Source organism: Helianthus annuus, chromosome 7 (genome assembly GCF_002127325.2).
Source record: "Helianthus annuus cultivar XRQ/B chromosome 7, HanXRQr2.0-SUNRISE, whole genome shotgun sequence".
Taxonomy (NCBI): domain Eukaryota; kingdom Viridiplantae; phylum Streptophyta; class Magnoliopsida; order Asterales; family Asteraceae; genus Helianthus; species Helianthus annuus.
In genome coordinates this window covers 135,004,624-135,024,200 of record NC_035439.2, presented here as the reverse complement: position 1 = coordinate 135,024,200, position 19,577 = coordinate 135,004,624, and the positions used below count along the sequence as shown (strand labels likewise).

The 19,577-nt window shown below is 36.8% G+C and overlaps 2 long non-coding RNA genes across 2 annotated transcripts; both read left to right on the top strand.

Annotated features, from left to right (window-relative positions):
• Positions 1 to 10,067: 10,067 nt before the first annotated feature.
• On the top strand, positions 10,068 to 12,471 carry LOC110907706. Its single transcript, XR_002573977.2, has 3 exons — positions 10,068 to 10,204; positions 10,743 to 10,830; positions 12,394 to 12,471. It is a non-coding gene; the product is annotated as an uncharacterized LOC110907706 (long non-coding RNA).
• A 3,748-nt stretch (positions 12,472 to 16,219) lies between these two features.
• On the top strand, positions 16,220 to 18,623 carry LOC110907711. The gene is made up of 3 exons (XR_002573978.2): positions 16,220 to 16,356; positions 16,895 to 16,982; positions 18,546 to 18,623. It is a non-coding gene; the product is annotated as an uncharacterized LOC110907711 (long non-coding RNA).
• Positions 18,624 to 19,577: the final 954 nt, after the last annotated feature.

The window sequence follows — 19,577 nt, the reverse complement described above, 5'->3', positions numbered from 1 at the left end:
ACCTGAAATCACAACCAATTCAAAAGTAACAAACCTCCAGAATCCAGATTTTACCGTCAATCGATCCACGTTCTCATTTACAAAACCTAAACCTAATTATCGTTTCATAATTTGTTGTTTCACGAGTTTCTGAGGCGCGATTCTGTTCGATTTGGATCTGGATGTCCCTCAACTGATGTAATTTTCGTCCAAGATTGCGGCCCTCTGATGTGCGGCCCTCTGACGCTGGTGGTGCGGCGGTGGTGGGTGCCGGGTCGGCAGTGGTGGTGACGGAAGTGGAGAAGATGATGCAGAGGTGTTTTTATCTTTTTGTGAATGGTGTTTTTTTTTTTTTTCTGAATGGAGTTATTATCTTTTATGAATGGTGTTATTTTTTACTGAATGGTGTTATTTTTTACTAAATGGTGTTATTTTTTACTGAATGGTGTTATTCTTTTCTGAATGGTGTTATTTTGTTGCTGAATGGTGTTATATTTATTTACTGAATGGTGTTATATTCTTGTACTGAATGGTGTTATATTATTGACTGAATGGTGTTATATTGTTTATTGAATGATGTTATTTTTTGTTTACTAGATGGTTTTTTTTTTTTTTTTGTTTCTGAATGGTGTTATTTTTGTTTCTGAATGGTGTTATTTTGTTTCTGTATGGTGTTTTTTTGTTTCTGAATGGTGTTATTTTTTGTTTACTGAATGGTGTTATATCTTGTACTAAATGGTGTTATTTTGTGTACTGAATGGTGTTATATTTTTGTTTACTGAATGGTGTTTTATTTTTTTCGTAAAAACACCATGCATTGAACTATGAATTTTTTTAAAACACCATGTCATGAACATGGCTCTGATTCTGTGAATGATGCAAAAAAAAAATTAAAAGGAATGATGTTATGGACGGTTATATTCCTTAAATCAAGGATTTTCTCTCTCTAAATCCTTAAATCAAGGATTACCATATTTGAATTTGTTAATGCATTTACTATCTTACCCTTTTCAATTAATTTAGATCTAATGGTTGAGATTCTTTCTTACCTTTCTCACACTTTTGGTCTTTTTTACAATAACTCCACCCTATATATATATATATATATATATATATATATATATAGGGAGAAGATCATGCGAGAACCACCTCTTATTGTGAGAACCGTGAGAATCAATGTGAACACACCAAAAATGCCTAAAAATAGCTAAAAATCACACAATTTTTTTTTTTTTGAATTTTTTAATATTTTTTATAAAAATATTAAAAAAAAAATTTTGGCTTCTAAAAGTAGCGATTTTAACATAAAAATATTAAAAATTCAAAAAAATAATTTTAGATTTTTTTTTAATTTTTTTAGATTTTTTTAGGTTTTTTGGGGGTTTAGTTTTTAGCATTTTAGCTTGGGGGTGGGGGGGGGGGGGGGGGTTTAGGTTTTTGGGGGGTGGGGGAGGGGGGTTTAGGTTTTTTTTTTTTTTTGGGGGGGGGGGGGTTAGGTTTTTTTTAGGTTTTTTTAGCTATTTTAGGTTGTGTTCACATTGGTTCTCAAGGTTCTCACAATAAGGGTGGTTCTCGCATGAGCCCCTCCCTATATATATATAGTACACTAGGTTAGCTACCCGTGTGATACACGGATTGAACAATTTAATTTTATAAGTAATAAAAAATTTATAAAAAACAACAAAGATTGAAACTTCATTTTCATTCAACAATCAAAATCCAAAAAATATAAATTGCAAGTAAAAGAAAAATAAAGTAATCATCAGTCTCTACAAATTTCCTTGTAAACAACATTTGTCGTTTGATTCACATCTGATAGGCACCAACAGTCTGAATCATTTTGCAACAACAGACAAGTTCTTTTTTATATAGTGTCTGTATGTTCATGTCATGTTGTTTACATAAAGAACAGTACACAGATCGTAGCAGGACGCTTAATTGGCCACCTAGGAGTAAAGCAGCCCTCACCACCCCCATTAGCAAGTAACTGTCGTATCATACATGTTTGAAGGGAATATTTACACTATCTCCTTGTGTGGGACACGCTGAACGGTAACAACAGCACTTTCCCTGGTTTAGGATTGCTTACTATCTCCTTGTGTGGGATACGCTGAACGGTAACAACACTTTCCCTGGTTTGGGATTGCTTACTATCTCCTTGTGTGGGATACGGTATTACTATCTCCTCGTGTGGGATACGGGTAACATTTTCCCCTTGTGTGGGACGTTTTATTAATTACTATTTATATTAGATTCAACAAGTGTACTAAACGAAACTCTATCACGGAAGTCCCCACTTATGATACCGATTAGTCGTCGGGGCCTGGCGAACGGGTTATTAGTTGATAGCGCTATCTAGGTCTCACCAACCTCACACCGTTCCTGGAGAGGATCGGTCATGAACTAATAGACTCAGGCAAAACCCGTCAATGATGATAGACATTGACAACACGGGGCAAACAAACAGAGGTCGCTGAATATTCGGTATGACGCAGTTTAGTAGCTTACATATGGGGTAGCTCCTCATGGCATGATATAAATGAGTAATTAAACAACAAAAATGTTTTTGGAAATAAAACTGGAAAACTATGAACTGGTGAACTCGCTAACTTTATGTTGACACCCTACTGCATGTAGGGCTGTTCAAAAAGCTCGCGGTTCGGAGCTCGCTCGAAGCTCGCTCGGATTTAGCTCGGAAAAGGCTCGCTCGATATGGCTCGGTTTAAAAGTGAGCCGAGCCGGCTCGGCTCGGTTAGAAAGTGAGCCTAGCTCGGCTCGGCTCGTAACGAGCCGAGTTGGCTCGCTTTGTAGCTCGGCTCGGTTTAGCTCGGATTATTTTACTTATAATAAAATTTAATTTTATATACATTATAATATATTACAAAAAAACGGATTACTATTTACATGTATATAGGTTTGTAATTTGATATCTATGACATATTTGAAGGTTGATTACCATACTAATGAACTAATATTGTATTTCATTGAAATTAAAACTTATTTTGCGTTGTTGGACTTGATTTTGGTTTCTAATGTATTTGGTTGAACTTGTTTTGAATATATTCTTTTAAAGTATTGAATAATATTTTAGGCTACTGAATTTTAAGATGTTTATATTAATATTTCTTTATAAAATCGAGACAAACCAAGCTGAGCCGAGCCAGCTCGGTTTAAAACCAAGCCGAGCCCGAGCTTAGATTTTCAGCTCGGTTTCAAAAACGAGCCGAGCCGAGCCAGCTCGGTTTATAATCGAGCCGAGCCCGAGCTTGGCCTGGCTCGGCTCGGCTCATGAACAGCCCTAACTGCATGCTTTGCAGGTTGCTCGTTACAGCTTAGGACGGACATTGCAATCGGCTGGAGTGCGTGGTTGGTAAGTTTCATGGTTAATGTATAAATAACAATCTTGTGGTTTTAAACTAATATGGGCTTTCTTTATACTTCCGCTGCTAAATTAAACTGTGTCTTTAACGTTTAAACCTTGAACACTAATTGTGTCAGTTAGAAAAATTTATATCGTATCAAAATAGTTCATCATGATTAGTTGTTAGGATCCTGGTCGGTCACACGCCTCGCGGTAGTACACCGCGTGTGGATTTTTGAGGATGTGACAGTATAACTTGGGAGCCTAGAATGTTAACACCTAGGATTTACAAACATTCCTTTATTATATAGAGAGATTATTACTGATAATAAATAATATATATAATAACTTTATAGGTATATAAATATAAATAATTGTTTAAATATTCAAGAAATTATATACGAACGAGCTCAAAAATGAGAAACTATTAATGAGTCGAGCCCTTGGTGTAAACATGGAACTTGAAATAAGTCAGATTTGAGCTTTCTTAAATTAAACGAGTTGAGTTCAGGTGTAAATAAACTCATACTCAGTTCGACTTGTTTATGCTCCTATTTCTTAGTAGGTATTATTGTTATTTGTAACTTTGTTTTGATTATTAGAGTTTTAAAATTAAATGCATAATTAAACATGGCAATAAAATGTGTGTCAATTTAATACAAATATTTAGTAGTCGAATGAAGCAATATATTTAATTTCTAACAAAATGTTGGAAGAAACTTATTGTTATTTATAAATGTTGTTATGGTGTCTATATTTTTCTTGTATTTGAAAATATTACAACGATATATTTAAGTACTTCAAAAGATATTGTTTGATTGGTAGGTGCATGATTATTTAACAAATGTAACAAAGACAGCTAAAAGTATAGAGGGGTTAGTGGGTCACTATCATAGGCATTGCCCGTTGATTCTTCTTAATAAGACATGATATACCTTTTTCGTATCAAATAAAATATGCACATCAATATTCTTACGTAGAAAACACAAGTTATGTTAGAAAAGGCAAATATTGTATGTTCATTTTATCAAAACTTGGGCTAAACTTTGAAAATGTTATGTTCTTTTACGGTTAATGTAAAATAATTTTTTTTAACAACATCCACTATATATAAAATTATAAATATAGCATCTAGCAAGAAGCTAGGAAAATATAACAAACCAAAGAAACAGATTAGCACCAATGTTGAAATCTACCAAGTTGACCCATTCGATGTTATTACACAACGCCCTATTTTTAACCCATAGAAATGTCTCTTCCTTGATTAGGGCCGTAAACGAACCAAACGTTCGGCAAACAGTTCATAAATTGTTCGGCAGGAAGTTCATTTGTGTTGTTCGTTTATTATACAAACGAACACAAACAAGAAAAATTTCGCTCGTTTAGTTAAATGAACGAACATGAACAGAGGCCGCGCTCGTTCATTTATGTTCGTAAACGTTCGGTGACATGTTCGTTTGTGTTCGATATTTCATTAGTGTTTTTAGTTTTTAATTTTATATAAATACTTCAAAATTACGACAAATAAAATATTTAATAAGTGTTATTCTTTTATATATTCTATTCATGAACGCTTGTTTGTGTTCGTTTGTTTCTATTTGTGTTCATGAACATTAGTTTGTGCCCATTTGTGTTTATCAACGTTCTTTTTCGTTCGTTGCCTAAAACTAACAAACGAACACGAATAAGTTCCTTTGCTTAACAAACGAACATGAACATAAAATCTCGGTAAGTGTTTATCAACAGTTCGTGAACATGTCTATTTCTTAACAAACGAACACGAACAAGGTGTTGTTCATGTTCATTTGGTTCGTTTGCAGTCCTAGTTGTAATAGTTAGATATATCGATTTTATGGTATTAACTTCATTAAATAAAATGTATAAAAGTCATTTGACATTAAAAAAAAGTTAGTTGAACTGAAATTTTAATGTAAAAGTCAACAATGGCAAATTGATTCTCTTTTTCGTGCATGATGGGGGATTGTTTTGACAAAGTGGGCCAAATAGTTATGTGGAAATGGAGATGGAGACACCCTATAGTATCCTATGAGGAAACCACTGAATGGAATAGGCTGGTTGGGATGCTTGATTCGGTAGAGATTTCTGGTTCCAAGGATGAGTGGCAATGGTTAGAAAACAATGAAGGCCTATTCTCGGTTGATAACTAAAAGGGTTGTTGAAAAAAAATGTTGACGTAAGTATGAACTATGCTATAGAATGGAGTAAATGGGTGCCAAAAATGTATAATATTTTCGCATGATGGGCAGAAATGGATAGGATCCCGACGGTGGATGCTCTTAGAAGAAGGAACATAATTGTGAATTCTCAAGGGGGCACTTTTGTGAGGCTAATTATGAAGTCACGGATCATATTTTCATGGCGTGTAGGGCAGGGCGGTGACGGTGGTGGCAAGGTATATGCTCTTGGTGTAACATCCCTCAAGTGTTTACGTTCTAATTTAGAGATCTAATGGAGGCTCATAACTATATGAATTTGAGCAAGAAGGCTAAAGTAAAGACGTTTTTATGGGATCGCTATTGTAACGTGTTGATGCATATAGAAGACGAGAAATGAGAAGATTTTCTTGAACAAGGAGATCAAGATTGATGATATTATTATGAGTATTAAGTCTCTTGGATATCTATGGCTGAAAAATAGGTCGAATTTAAGTCTGTTTCGTGGGACAATTGGTTCAAATTTGATATAGTGCAAATATGTTAGTTGTTGTTGTCAGCCCTGTTGTTTGGTAGGGGCTTCCGCTGTTCTTAATGAGGTTCTCCTTTAAAAAAAATAAAAAAAATGATATGTTTTTTTATGAAAAAAATATCATATTTTAAGTTTTTTCATAATCTATGAAGAACCATTTTGCCATAATTTATATCTTAAAATTGTTTATCAACCAAATGTTTAATTTAAAGATTAGATATGAGAGGTACTAAAAGCATGTAAATTTTTAAAGTTAAATAACGATGAAACACCAGTTCTAATCTACGGGAGATAGAACCTAAAAGGTGGTCTCAACCGGGGGGGGGGGGGGTAATCCTTAATCTCTTCGTTAATTAAACAATCGATGAAGTCTTGAGAGTAATCTGCAAAACAAAACACCATGAGCTTCTTACGAGAAGGAGAGGTGGGGGCTTCTTCTCGTAACAACCTTGCGGTGTGAGAATAAGGTGCTGTTTGTTTTTTCTGTAGGAAAAGGTCTGCAGTCTGCGGACCACATCTGCAGGCATCTGCAGAAGAAGAGGTGGACCAAAGGTCTGCATTCTGCAAGAAGAAGAGGGTTTGTTTTTTATACATAAACCTCTTCACACACATTACACACACAACACACACCAGACTATTCTCTCTGCTTTCACTTCACCACCGCCACCACTTCACCACCGCCACCACCGTCACCACCGCCACCACTTCACCACCGCCACCACTTCACCACCGTCACCACTGCACCACAGCCACCACCGTCACCACTACACCACAGACCGATGATGATGATGCAGATCGACCACCGCCATCAAAACCCACCACCACCGCCGCCCCCTCTCTCTCTACGATCTCTCTCTCTCTCTCTTCGTTCCAGATGTCGATGATGATGATGATGAGGGTTTTCGATTTAGGGTTTTGTTTGCGATCGATGTTGATGATGATGAGGGTTTTCGATTTGGGGGTTTTGTTTGTGATGTTGATGATGATGTCGGAGGTGGTGGCGGAGTGGAGGTGGAGCAGAGGTGGTGGCGGAGTGGGGGTGGAGGTGGAGCAGATTTGGGGGTTTTGTTTGTGATGTCGATTTGGGGCTGGACAACAGAGGTGGTGGCAGAGTGGAGGTGGAGCAGATGGTGTCGGAGGTGGAGATGGTGTCGGAGTGGAGATGGTGGTGGCAGAGGAGGTTGGAGGTGGAGATGGTGGCGGAGGTGGAGGTGGTTGCAGGTGGGGTGTGATGGCAGGTGGGTGTTGGTGACGGTGGTTGTGACAGGGATGTGGTGGTGGCGGTGGTGGCAGGGATGTGGTGGTGGAGGTGGTGGCGGTGGTGGCAGGGATGTGGTGGTGGAGGTGGTGGCAGGGAAGAAGAGGTCTGCGTGGTGAAAAGGTTCAAAGAAGACATGGGTCATTGTCTGCGTGGTGAAGAGGTCTCGCAGACCTTTTTTAATGAAAGGTCTGCGAGAAAACAAACAATCTGCAGCATCCAAACGTCTGCCCGCGTCTGCGCGGCACAGACATAAGTGGCCAGAAGTACTTCTGGACAAAAAACAAACACCCCCTAAGTAATCGCTTTAAGGGGAATAAAGTAATGTGTGTGTTAAGAGTGAGAAATTGGATTCTTAACAATTAAACTTTTGGAGGAGGCACGTGTTTATAGCCGAAGGGTTTGGAGAAGATTGTGGGTTGATGCGCCTTTGGCCAGACGTTGCTTTCAGGGAATATACACTTGGTCCCTTCTTATACGACTGGTAGTGTGTGTAGAGGTGGTGGTGGACTGGCGTCGTGTGATTGGCTACACGTCGCTTTCCGGGGGTACTTGTCGTCTCGTCTGTCAACAATTGTGGGTAGAGATCATGTAGCAGCGAATAGTGCAATGTGATTGGTAACACGTCACTGTCCTTTTGTCCTCATTGTCCCCTGCACGATTTATCCATCGTGGGGGTTTTCTTAGGAGGGTCTGTTGCACCCTGATTGGCCACAGGCTGCTTATGCTTGCACATGTTGTACTTCTTGTGAGGTGTGGTAGTTGCGCATCTGCACTAGGTCCTTCCAGGAAACTTGGGGTAAGCTGAGTGTTTGTCAATTAAGTGCGGGTATGGTCCTGTATGTGTATAGCTATGCGCGCCATTTTGGACCATACCCCTTCAAGTCCCCCGGTGTAATGTTGCTTCCATGAGAGAATGCTAAGCGGGTAGAACTCTTAACTAGATGAGTGTTTGATCCTCTGTTAAAGGGCGTATTCTCGGCAAATGAGCATCTAGAGGGTGCCTTTGGGCGCATGCATGCTTGTTTGGTGCATCTGGGCGGACGCATACTGGCATAGGGCACGCGTGTTGGAATGAACCATTTTGGCGCATGCGTACCGGAATGGGGCATGCGTGCTGGAATGAGCTGTTTTGGCGCATGCTTACCGAAATGGGGCATGCGTGCTGAAATGAGCCGTTTTCACGCACGCGTACTGGAATGGAGCATGTGTGCTTTAATGAGCCATTTTGGCGCATGCGTACCAGATTGGTGCATGCTTGTTGGAATGAGCCATTTTGGCGCATGTATACCGGAATGGGGCATGCGTGCTGAAATAAGCCATTTTGGTGCATGCATACCTGATTAGTGCATGTGTGCTGAAGTGAGCCATTTTGGCGCATGCGTACTCGAGAAAATAAGGTTATGTATTTCCGAACGTGCAACTTGTGTCGTGGTTGGTGAGGATTCATGTGACAGCTGGCAACCGAGGAGGCACGTCTGTTGTCGTTTGAAAAAGGTGACTGACACGGCAGGATATGAAGACTGTCACATCAACATGCTTTTTCGTCTTTTGCCGACCCATGAAGACACTCGCCCACTATTCCCGTTGTTTGCTCTTCTCTCTCTTGACGGGGCCCCATCTGCCACTTGTTGGGCACGTTTACAACATGACATTAAATGAAATGGGTATAAATAGGTTGAGGGAAACCCTAATCGGTTATCTTCTCCTTCTTTATCTAGGAAACTGTTTGTAGCAGTTCGGACGGTTTCTGATGTTCGTGCAGGAAACTTGGGGTAAACTGAGTGTTTATTAATTAAGTGTGAATATGATCATGTACGTGTATGGCTATGCATATCATTTTGGATCCTACCCTTCAAAAAATGAGTCTAGAATCTTATTTTATATAAGTTGATAATGAAATCCCACTAAAAAGGTGGGCGTATCAAGTGCATAGTATTGACTGAAATGAATTTCTATGTAAAATTAAGCTACTTATTATATACACTCTTATATACATTGTCTAATAAAAAATCGAGAGATGTTGGTATTATAGTAAATTAAACATTTAGGTTGTCCTCTTACCTTGTATCATATCATATATAGAATTTCATTAATCATTATTGCTTTAACAAAAAAAAAAGTTCACATAGCAGGTACAGGATCCTGCAAGACAGGAGGAAGGAAGATTCGAATGATAGAACAACCAACTGGCGAACGAATTAGACTTTTCAGAAGGACTAAGCACTAAACAGCGAAACATGAGAGGTTCATTGTTTAAGCTTCAATAGTGAGGGCAGAGAGGGTATAACAGAACTTGACTTGCTGGAAGACTGAAAGTGAAGGTTTCTGCTTCTAGCATTCATGCCTCATCTTTAAGATTGATCTATCATTCTGTAACACCCCGAAAACGGGTTTGGTAATTAACCCACGTTAATACTGAAAGACGGGTAAAGTATCGCTAGTAGTAAAAATAACCCGGTAAATAATTGGGATTTAATAAGAAATCCTAATATTAAATACAAGCGAAACAAAGTTTTAAGGAATTGAGTTTATAAGAGCCCGAGTTAACGGGATTTAAAACACTACGGATTATAACTCCCGGAACCCACCAAGTTAACTAGGTAAAATTAACCTAGTTAGTAAAGGGTAATTAAATAATAAACTATGAGTTATGGTTTCATATATGAATCTCTAAACTTGAGGGACTAAACATGGGCAATTGGAATAGTGTTTTATTAAAACACTTATAAAAAAAAAATAATAGAAATCAATACACACACATACGTATGCGACCAGAGGAAAGCTCCATGGGAGCTCAAACCCTAACTTCAACAAATCAACAAAATTGAAGGATCAAACCAAGTTCAAATCGAAAATGGAGCATAGATTACTGATCCTCATCACAAGAGGATCACAAGGTATGTAAAATTTCATAAAAACTCTCAACTTGAAATTCTCATGTAATTGGGAAAATCTGAAATTATAGTTGCATGTATGTCATATGATGATCTAGGAACAACTATAGTGTCTAGGGAGAAACCCTAGACAAATACAAGTTGAAAATCATGTGAAATTGTAGTGAAACCTATGAACACCATTGTAGGTGATTGATGGTTTATGTGAAATTTGATGAACACTAGGAAATAGAGTGTTGATCTAGTATAATGTGACAATTTGAAGTGATTTCAGAAATTATGGAAGTTAACAACTTTGTAAGATGATTGATTTATGTGAAATTAGGCTAAGAGATAAGCTAGAGACTTGATAAATAAACATGTAAAATTCTGCCCTCAAAGTGTTTGATGAAATGCCTCAAAGAAGGCTCGAAACTAGAATTTTTGTAGTTAAAACACTTAATTGTGATGTTTTGGCTAAATTTTGATATGAAATTTGTAAGGTGGAATAATCGTACTAAGTCATGATTAAACTAACCACCTTGTGAATGACGAATAATAGTTGGCGCTTAACAAGCTAGGTGGAGCTTGGGGAGAAAGCGGGTCAACCGAATCAAGAAGGAAAAAGAAAAGTGTAGCTTGGATACGAGGTAAGTGTAACTTACACCTTTCGTAGAATAATTAGTTATTCTATAAGCTTTCTTTTAATTCGATAAAAACAATATTGGGAAATGTGGATTCCCGACGCAATTGATACGAGTCGGGGCATATGCAATATTTGGTAAAAACCATGATGAAGGGTAAACATTGGAAAATGGTAATATCGCCGTAAATGATAAGCATACAATGAATCTGGAAATGTTACCGTATGGGGTAACTCATGATAAGGAAAGGGATAAAATGGTAATTTAGTCATGTGCCGACAAATATAAGTAAAAGTAATAAGATACCCTACGGCGTAAGTCGAAATGGGGTTAAATAACGAAATGGTATATATATGTAAATATATACCATTCTAAATTCAAATGCAAAATGTTTGGTCGTTTAGACCAAACGGGTCAAAGGGTGACTTGTAGTGCCATTTGACCAATGACGACTAATAAGTATGTGTCAAGTCTTATGCTTACAGGATAATAATGGTTTATGGATTTAAAATGCTACGAATTAGCATATTATAGAGACAAGGTATCGAAACGGGTCAATAAATTGACCCGAGCCAGGTACGCGTAATTATAGTTGTGGATAATATACTTTATGGCTTTATATGTGGCGAAAGCCCTTCGTAGTAAATGAGGGGCTAATGTTGACTAAAATGCCCTCGAAGGATAAATGAGGCAAACAACCCATAAAGGTTGTTTAGGAACTTACATTAAGATCTTGTAATCCTTAGACGCGTATGAAAATAGTAGGTATAAACTATCAAGGGTTAAATGCCTTAAAATACGTGTTGTTGCAAAATAGCATATTTGAGGGGTAAGACTCGGGATAGATAGTCTATTACATTATACTCACCACATTCATAGTTGTGGTGGGAAAACTAATCAAAGTAAACGGGCGGGATTATGAGGCATAGAAGAAATGAGCGAAATTAGGCTTAAAAAGGACATAAATGTCCTTAACGGGTCAAAAATAAGCACTTGAGCATAAACGGGTTTAGAATGTGTAATAACCCATGATTTGAGCCTTGTACAATAGGAAACGATCACAATGTTATGTTTACAAAAGAAATAGGGACCGCAGACAAGTTGTTAGATGAAATCACAAACGGGTCAAAAGTTGGCAAATAGGGTAATAAGCCGAAGAGTTAAAAGTCTTAATTTTTGATAATCCGGATGCTGGATTTTAACTCCAAATGATGGAGGATCAAGTTACAAGTACGTAGGAAGAAACGGTAGGTCAAACGGACAAACGGATTAAACGTTATGAACGTTGCCGTTTTAGAAAACGGCAAACTTGGAGAATTCTGCAGAGGCCACCGTAAATTACGGTGGTTACCGTAATTTACGGTAGGCCATATAACTTTACGCCATGAACCTCCTGAATTACGGTGGAGGAATAAACATTCAGGGGTTACCGTAAATTACGGAAGCCACCGTAATTTACGGTGGACCCTGAACAAAAATGTATTTTTGATCAGTTTTGTTTCCGGGACTCGTTTAGATACATATTAAATCCCGTATGACTAAATCATTTCATGTTTTTATGAAATGTAGGTACTTTTTGGATGCCGGAAGACGATCAAGCTCAACGCAGGACCGAACACGATATAGTCACATGCTTCCGCATTTTGCCACGTTGTAAATTTCAAACAACAAATTTCGGTCACGTTATGTAGAATATATCATAATTTGTAAAAGTTTTAATAAACCCGAATTTTTGTAATATGTGTTGTCTTAGTTACACAACTAATTGTTGGTAATTACATACAAAATCGTTAATTAGTAACTAGGGTGTTACAAGTTGGTATCAGAGCCTTGGTTTAAGAGATTCAAGTATGGTGGGAAAACTATGCTTGGACTTAAACCTTATGCTCTTGATAAAGAATAGTGTTCGGTTCGAGGCTTGATCGCAAATCCGGTAAGTACGCGTATGTTAATAGTTTAGTATGCTAAATTGTTGTAAATAACACATAGGGCTATCGAGTAACGCATGTTACCCCAATTAAACGATAGATGTAGTTGGCGAAAATGCGCACGTTGACGCGTATAGTAGAAAAAGCCTTGTATTATAATACGGGCGATTATTAAAGTTGACTTTACTAACTTTTGTGAATGTTATAATTGAAGGACACTCGCGTTTGAAGACGACGAGAATCAAACAAATTGTGGATATGATGATGGAACGGTCCGAAGTATACAAGAGGAGCATGCTCACCAAGGACTAAATCGCGCAACGACCGTGAACAAGGTTATTGGCAAAGAGAGCCTGTTAAAGCAAGCTTTATCAGGTGCACACTTTTAAATTTAAATGCACAAGTAGTATTATGCAACAAACACGTAAGTAATGACGGTTGCATACATATACGATAGAACTTGGAAAACCTGATTTCCAAGAAAAAAAAATTAATAGAAAATGTGTTATTCACGACGATGAATAACAAATGAGTAACAAGATTTGTTCACATGGAAACTTGGATTGGGGTAACTATCCAAGTGGAAAACTCTCAATTCGATGCTATTGAGAAAAGTAGCAATCACGTTAACAAATGTGATTATATATATTAGTTTGATAAAAAAAAAGAGAAACATTGTATATGTTTAGGAATGAAACCTATAAATCTAATAATTGTTAAATAGTAACTGAATAAATGGTTGCCAATGAAAGACAAGAATATAGAAAGATTAGAGGCGTCACTTACATGGGGTGTAGTACGGAAATTATGAAAAGGTCATGTGTGTCATGTGTTGATCGCTTACTCTGGCCAAGTAAGTAGTGAACACATGATGTTATGAACTTTTTATGATGGACATACTTACATTCGATGTAGTAGGGACGGGGTGAATGGGACTAGCATAAAAAGTACCCAAATGAATCAGATAAGCAAAATATTTGATTATCATGTAAACGCACAGCTGAGTGACAGAAGCGTATTATATTAGAAAAATGAGCCCGAGAGAAGGGGGCAAAGAAACATGTAAAATGATTAAGATATGCATTGGGAAGGAGTGTACTTACACTCGAACCCGGAAAATGCAAACATGTAGAATGATCAAGATATGCATTGGGAAGGAGTGTACTTACACTCGAACCCGGAAAATGCGAATACGTCTCTAAATGGGTCGTTTTTGTAAAACGCCAAATTCGAGAACAAAGTAGGAATATAAAGGCGAAAGGAAGTCATAATGCATACCGTAAAGGTTGCAATAATAACGACTTCGGTAAAACACCCGGTTGGTGGGTAAGGATTTAAACACATGCGTGAACCAAGAAACGGGAACTCGGATGGAAAGTTAAAAGACTCGGGTTTTGAGTCTTAACTAAAAGACGACAAAATAATGTAAATAGAAATTTTGAATAAATTATGTTCAGCCATTCAAAGCCGAACAGGTCAAACAAAGACTGAAGTTTGGCATTCGTAAGCGATGAATGTTCACACGAACAAGTCAAACAAATTTAATAAAGGATGACACTTGCTAAATTAAGTAAGTGCGAATCGAATAAATAAAAGTGTAAAATATTAATAAACCTATGTAAAGGAGTTAAAGGCGTTAAAAACACTGAAATAAAAGAACCCGGGTAATAGGACGTAAGGAAGTACAGGTAAGAACCGGGTAACGGTAAGTGTATGGAAAACCGACGTGTAATTGACGTTAGAAGTCGAGAAGTCGGAAAGATGATTCGAAAGAAAACAATGTAGCCTTAGACTACGGTCAAGGTCAAATGAAATCCAAAAAGTAAAAAGATAAATAATTATAAACATAAAAAGGGATGCCTTAACGCCATATGCGTATATAAACGTATACACATTTGAATAAAGACTAGAATAAAAGATGATCTACGGGATCATCATAACCTACGGGATGTTAATTAGGGTAAAGGTCTACGGAGCCAAGATGACCCACGGGACATGAATTGAAGCAAAGGGATCATAAAGACCTCGTCTTAGAAAGGTGAAAAATCTAAAGAAATAAGCCTACGAGGCTAAGTGAAAGAACCTACGGGTCAATAACGTGAAGTGAGGAAAATGGTTAAACTTCCCGTGTAAAATAAATAACGGAAGGTAAAAGTAGTATAAAAGCGAGGGTTTTCGCTAACATAACTAAGTGAGTTAAAAGCTAAGGGATCGAGAAAGGCCTGGTTGACAAAAGTGAGGGATTTCACTAAAACATCTAAACGGACAGAAATATTACCGAAAAAACAACGGAAAGAAATGAATTTTCAGACGAAAAGTCCTGGAATTGAGTAAAAGATGTAAGACAAGGAGAAAAAGGGAAAGCTAAAAAAAGAATTTAGTTTTAGTAAGAAATAATGTTTTAACAAATATGGATATTACGAGAGAGATTAGAAAATAGTTAACATCAAAGAGCATGGGTCTCGACATTGATAGGTGCGAGACAATACATTCGAAAAAGAGAAGTATGATGAAGAAACGTTAATATAAATTAAACATGACGTGACACGATCGCGATCAAGAAATGTAATGTGAAGTAGAATCACATTATAGCCAAGCAAGCGGTAAAAAGTAACTGGACTAATAAGTCGAGTAAGCGAGACCGGTTAAGGTCATTTAAGTAATTTGGTTGCTTGTAAGCGGTGGATTCAGTATAACTGAACCGAATAAATGAATTAGAAAATAAAAGAAATTGTTGCTAAAAGTGAAAGATTTCACTAAAGACCTTTAAACGGTTCAAAGTAACGGATTCATAAGGAATTCGATGGTATATGAAAGCGACGGATATCGCTAAGTTAACTAAACTAGTGGAAATAACGAGATTACGTTATTTCGAAGCTACATTATGTCATAGGAGATACGTAGAGGTTCTGTAACCAAAAAGGCATTACCATAATTTTTCCTGGTAATGCTAACAATTGGTTAAAGTATGAGTAATGCTTAAGAGATTACTCAAGTCAAACGCATTGAGTTTAGAAACTCAATGAACTAGGTAAGCAAGGTTTCGAGGACGAAACCTCTTTAAGGGGGGTAGACTTGTAACACCCCGAAAACGGGTTTGGTAATTAACCCACGTTAATACTGAAAGACGGGTAAAGTATCGCTAGTAGTAAAAATAACCCGGTAAATAATTGGGATTTAATAAGAAATTCTAATATTAAATACAAGCGAAACAAAGTTTTAAGGAATTGAGTTTATAAGAGCCCGAGTTAACGGGATTTAAAACACTACGGATTATAACTCCCGGAACCCACCAAGTTAACTAGGTAATATTAACCTAGTTAGTAAAGGGTAATTAAATAATAAACTATGAGTTATGGTTTCATATATGAATCTCTAAACTTGAGGGACTAAACATGGGCAATTGGAATAGTGTTTTATTAAAACACTTATAAAAAAAAAAAATAATAGAAATCAATACACACACATACGTATGCGACCAGAGGAAAGCTCCATGGGAGCTCAAACCCTAACTTCAACAAATCAACAAAATTGAAGGATCAAACCAAGTTCAAATCGAAAATGGAGCATAGATTACTGATCCTCATCACAAGAGGATCACAAGGTATGTAAAATTTCATAAAAACTCTCAACTTGAAATTCTCATGTAATTGGGAAAATCTGAAATTATAGTTGCATGTATGTCATATGATGATCTAGGAACAACTATAGTGTCTAGGGAGAAACCCTAGACAAATACAAGTTGAAAATCATGTGAAATTGTAGTGAAACCTATGAACACCATTGTAGGTGATTGATGGTTTATGTGAAATTTGATGAACACTAGGAAATAGAGTGTTGATCTAGTATAATGTGACAATTTGAAGTGATTTCAGAAATTATGGAAGTTAACAACTTTGTAAGAAGATTGATTTATGTGAAATTAGGCTAAGAGATAAGCTAGAGACTTGATAAATAAACATGTAAAATTCTGCCCTCAAAGTGTTTGATGAAATGCCTCAAAGAAGGCTCGAAACTAGAATTTTTGTAGTTAAAACACTTAATTGTGATGTTTTGGCTAAATTTTGATATGAAATTTGTAAGGTGGAATAATCGTACTAAGTCATGATTAAACTAACCACCTTGTGAATGACGAATAATAGTTGGCGCTTAACAAGCTAGGTGGAGCTTGGGGAGAAAGCGGGTCAACCGAATCAAGAAGGAAAAAGAAAAGTGTAGCTTGGATACGAGGTAAGTGTAACTTACACCTTTCGTAGAATAATTAGTTATTCTATAAGCTTTCTTTTAATTCGATAAAAACAATATTGGGAAATGTGGATTCCCGACGCAATTGATACGAGTCGGGGCATATGCAATATTTGGTAAAAACCATGATGAAGGGTAAACATTGGAAAATGGTAATATCGCCGTAAATGATAAGCATACAATGAATCTGGAAATGTTACCGTATGGGGTAACTCATGATAAGGAAAGGGATAAAATGGTAATTTAGTCATGTGCCGACAAATATAAGTAAAAGTAATAAGATACCCTACGGCGTAAGTCGAAATGGGGTTAAATAACGAAATGGTATATATATGTAAATATATACCATTCTAAATTCAAATGCAAAATGTTTGGTCGTTTAGACCAAACGGGTCAAAGGGTGACTTGTAGTGCCATTTGACCAATGACGACTAATAAGTATGTGTCAAGTCTTATGCTTACAGGATAATAATGGTTTATGGATTTAAAATGCTACGAATTAGCATATTATAGAGACAAGGTATCGAAACGGGTCAATAAATTGACCCGAGCCAGGTACGCGTAATTATAGTTGTGGATAATATACTTTATGGCTTTATATGTGGCGAAAGCCCTTCGTAGTAAATGAGGGGCTAATGTTGACTAAAATGCCCTCGAAGGATAAATGAGGCAAACAACCCATAAAGGTTGTTTAGGAACTTACATTAAGATCTTGTAATCCTTAGACGCGTATGAAAATAGTAGGTATAAACTATCAAGGGTTAAATGCCTTAAAATACGTGTTGTTGCAAAATAGCATATTTGAGGGGTAAGACTCGGGATAGATAGTCTATTACATTATACTCACCACATTCATAGTTGTGGTGGGAAAACTAATCAAAGTAAACGGGCGGGATTATGAGGCATAGAAGAAATGAGCGAAATTAGGCTTAAAAAGGACATAAATGTCCTTAACGGGTCAAAAATAAGCACTTGAGCATAAACGGGTTTAGAATGTGTAATAACCCATGATTTGAGCCTTGTACAATAGGAAACGATCACAATGTTATGTTTACAAAAGAAATAGGGACCGCAGACAAGTTGTTAGATGAAATCACAAACGGGTCAAAAGTTGGCAAATAGGGTAATAAGCCGAAGAGTTAAAAGTCTTAATTTTTGATAATCCGGATGCTGGATTTTAACTCCAAATGATGGAGGATCAAGTTACAAGTACGTAGGAAGAAACGGTAGGTCAAACGGACAAACGGATTAAACGTTATGAACGTTGCCGTTTTAGAAAACGGCAAACTTGGAGAATTCTGCAGAGGCCACCGTAAATTACGGTGGTTACCGTAATTTACGGTAGGCCATATAACTTTACGCCATGAACCTCCTGAATTACGGTGGAGGAATAAACATTCAGGGGTTACCGTAAATTACGGTAGCCACCGTAATTTACGGTGGACCCTGAACAAAAATGTATTTTTGATCAGTTTTGTTTCCGGGACTCGTTTAGATACATATTAAATCCCGTATGACTAAATCATTTCATGTTTTTATGAAATGTAGGTACTTTTTGGATGCCGGAAGACGATCAAGCTCAACGCAGGACCGAACACGATATAGTCACATGCTTCCGCATTTTGCCACGTTGTAAATTTCAAACAACAAATTTCGGTCACGTTATGTAGAATATATCATAATTTGTAAAAGTTTTAATAAACCCGAATTTTTGTAATATGTGTTGTCTTAGTTACACAACTAATTGTTGGTAATTACATACAAAATCGTTAATTAGTAACTAGGGTGTTACACATTCTTTTTTTAAACATGCCGACTTTTATAGTGCTGCAAGAACTATTCATTGGATTAGTAATTACATTCATTGATAGTGATACCATCAAGAAAATGATAGAAAAACTACACAAAGAATTCAAGAATGGTTAACACTAATGGCCAACAAAGAAAATTTTCATTTCACAAGGTTTATGCCAACAAATCATTAGCAAAAACAGAACAATACATATACCAAACACATGGTATAGTAACATTGCACACCAATACAATGTAACTGAAACTCTCGTCATTGATCCATGTAAGTTTAGTTGCCTTTGCTCGACTCCGAAACCTAAAAAAGCGAAGCAAATTCACCTCTTCCAGCATCCTAGCAAGATTTATTTGTTTTTGATTGAAAATCAAGTCATTTCTATATTTCCATATGCACCATATAATCGTGTGTGTGTGTGTGATTAGCTGTAGCAATTTCTTCCATTTGCGCGAGCCCTTGAAATATCGATGCAAGTTCAGCATACACACTACATTTTTAACGGTAAAATCAAAAAAAAATTGCAAATTGTCTAGTCATTTGACCAAAGGCAACACCTACATACATATCAATAATTTTTTACTCAAGTGTCTATCACATAAAAATGCGTACAACATCAACTTTTAAATTTTTAACGGTAAAAGTGACAAAAATGCAAAATGTCTTGTCATTTTACCAAAAGCAACACCTACAAACACATCAATATTTTTTCTCTCAATTATTACGTCTATCACATAAAAGTGTTTACAGCATCATCAACTTTTATATTTCTTAAA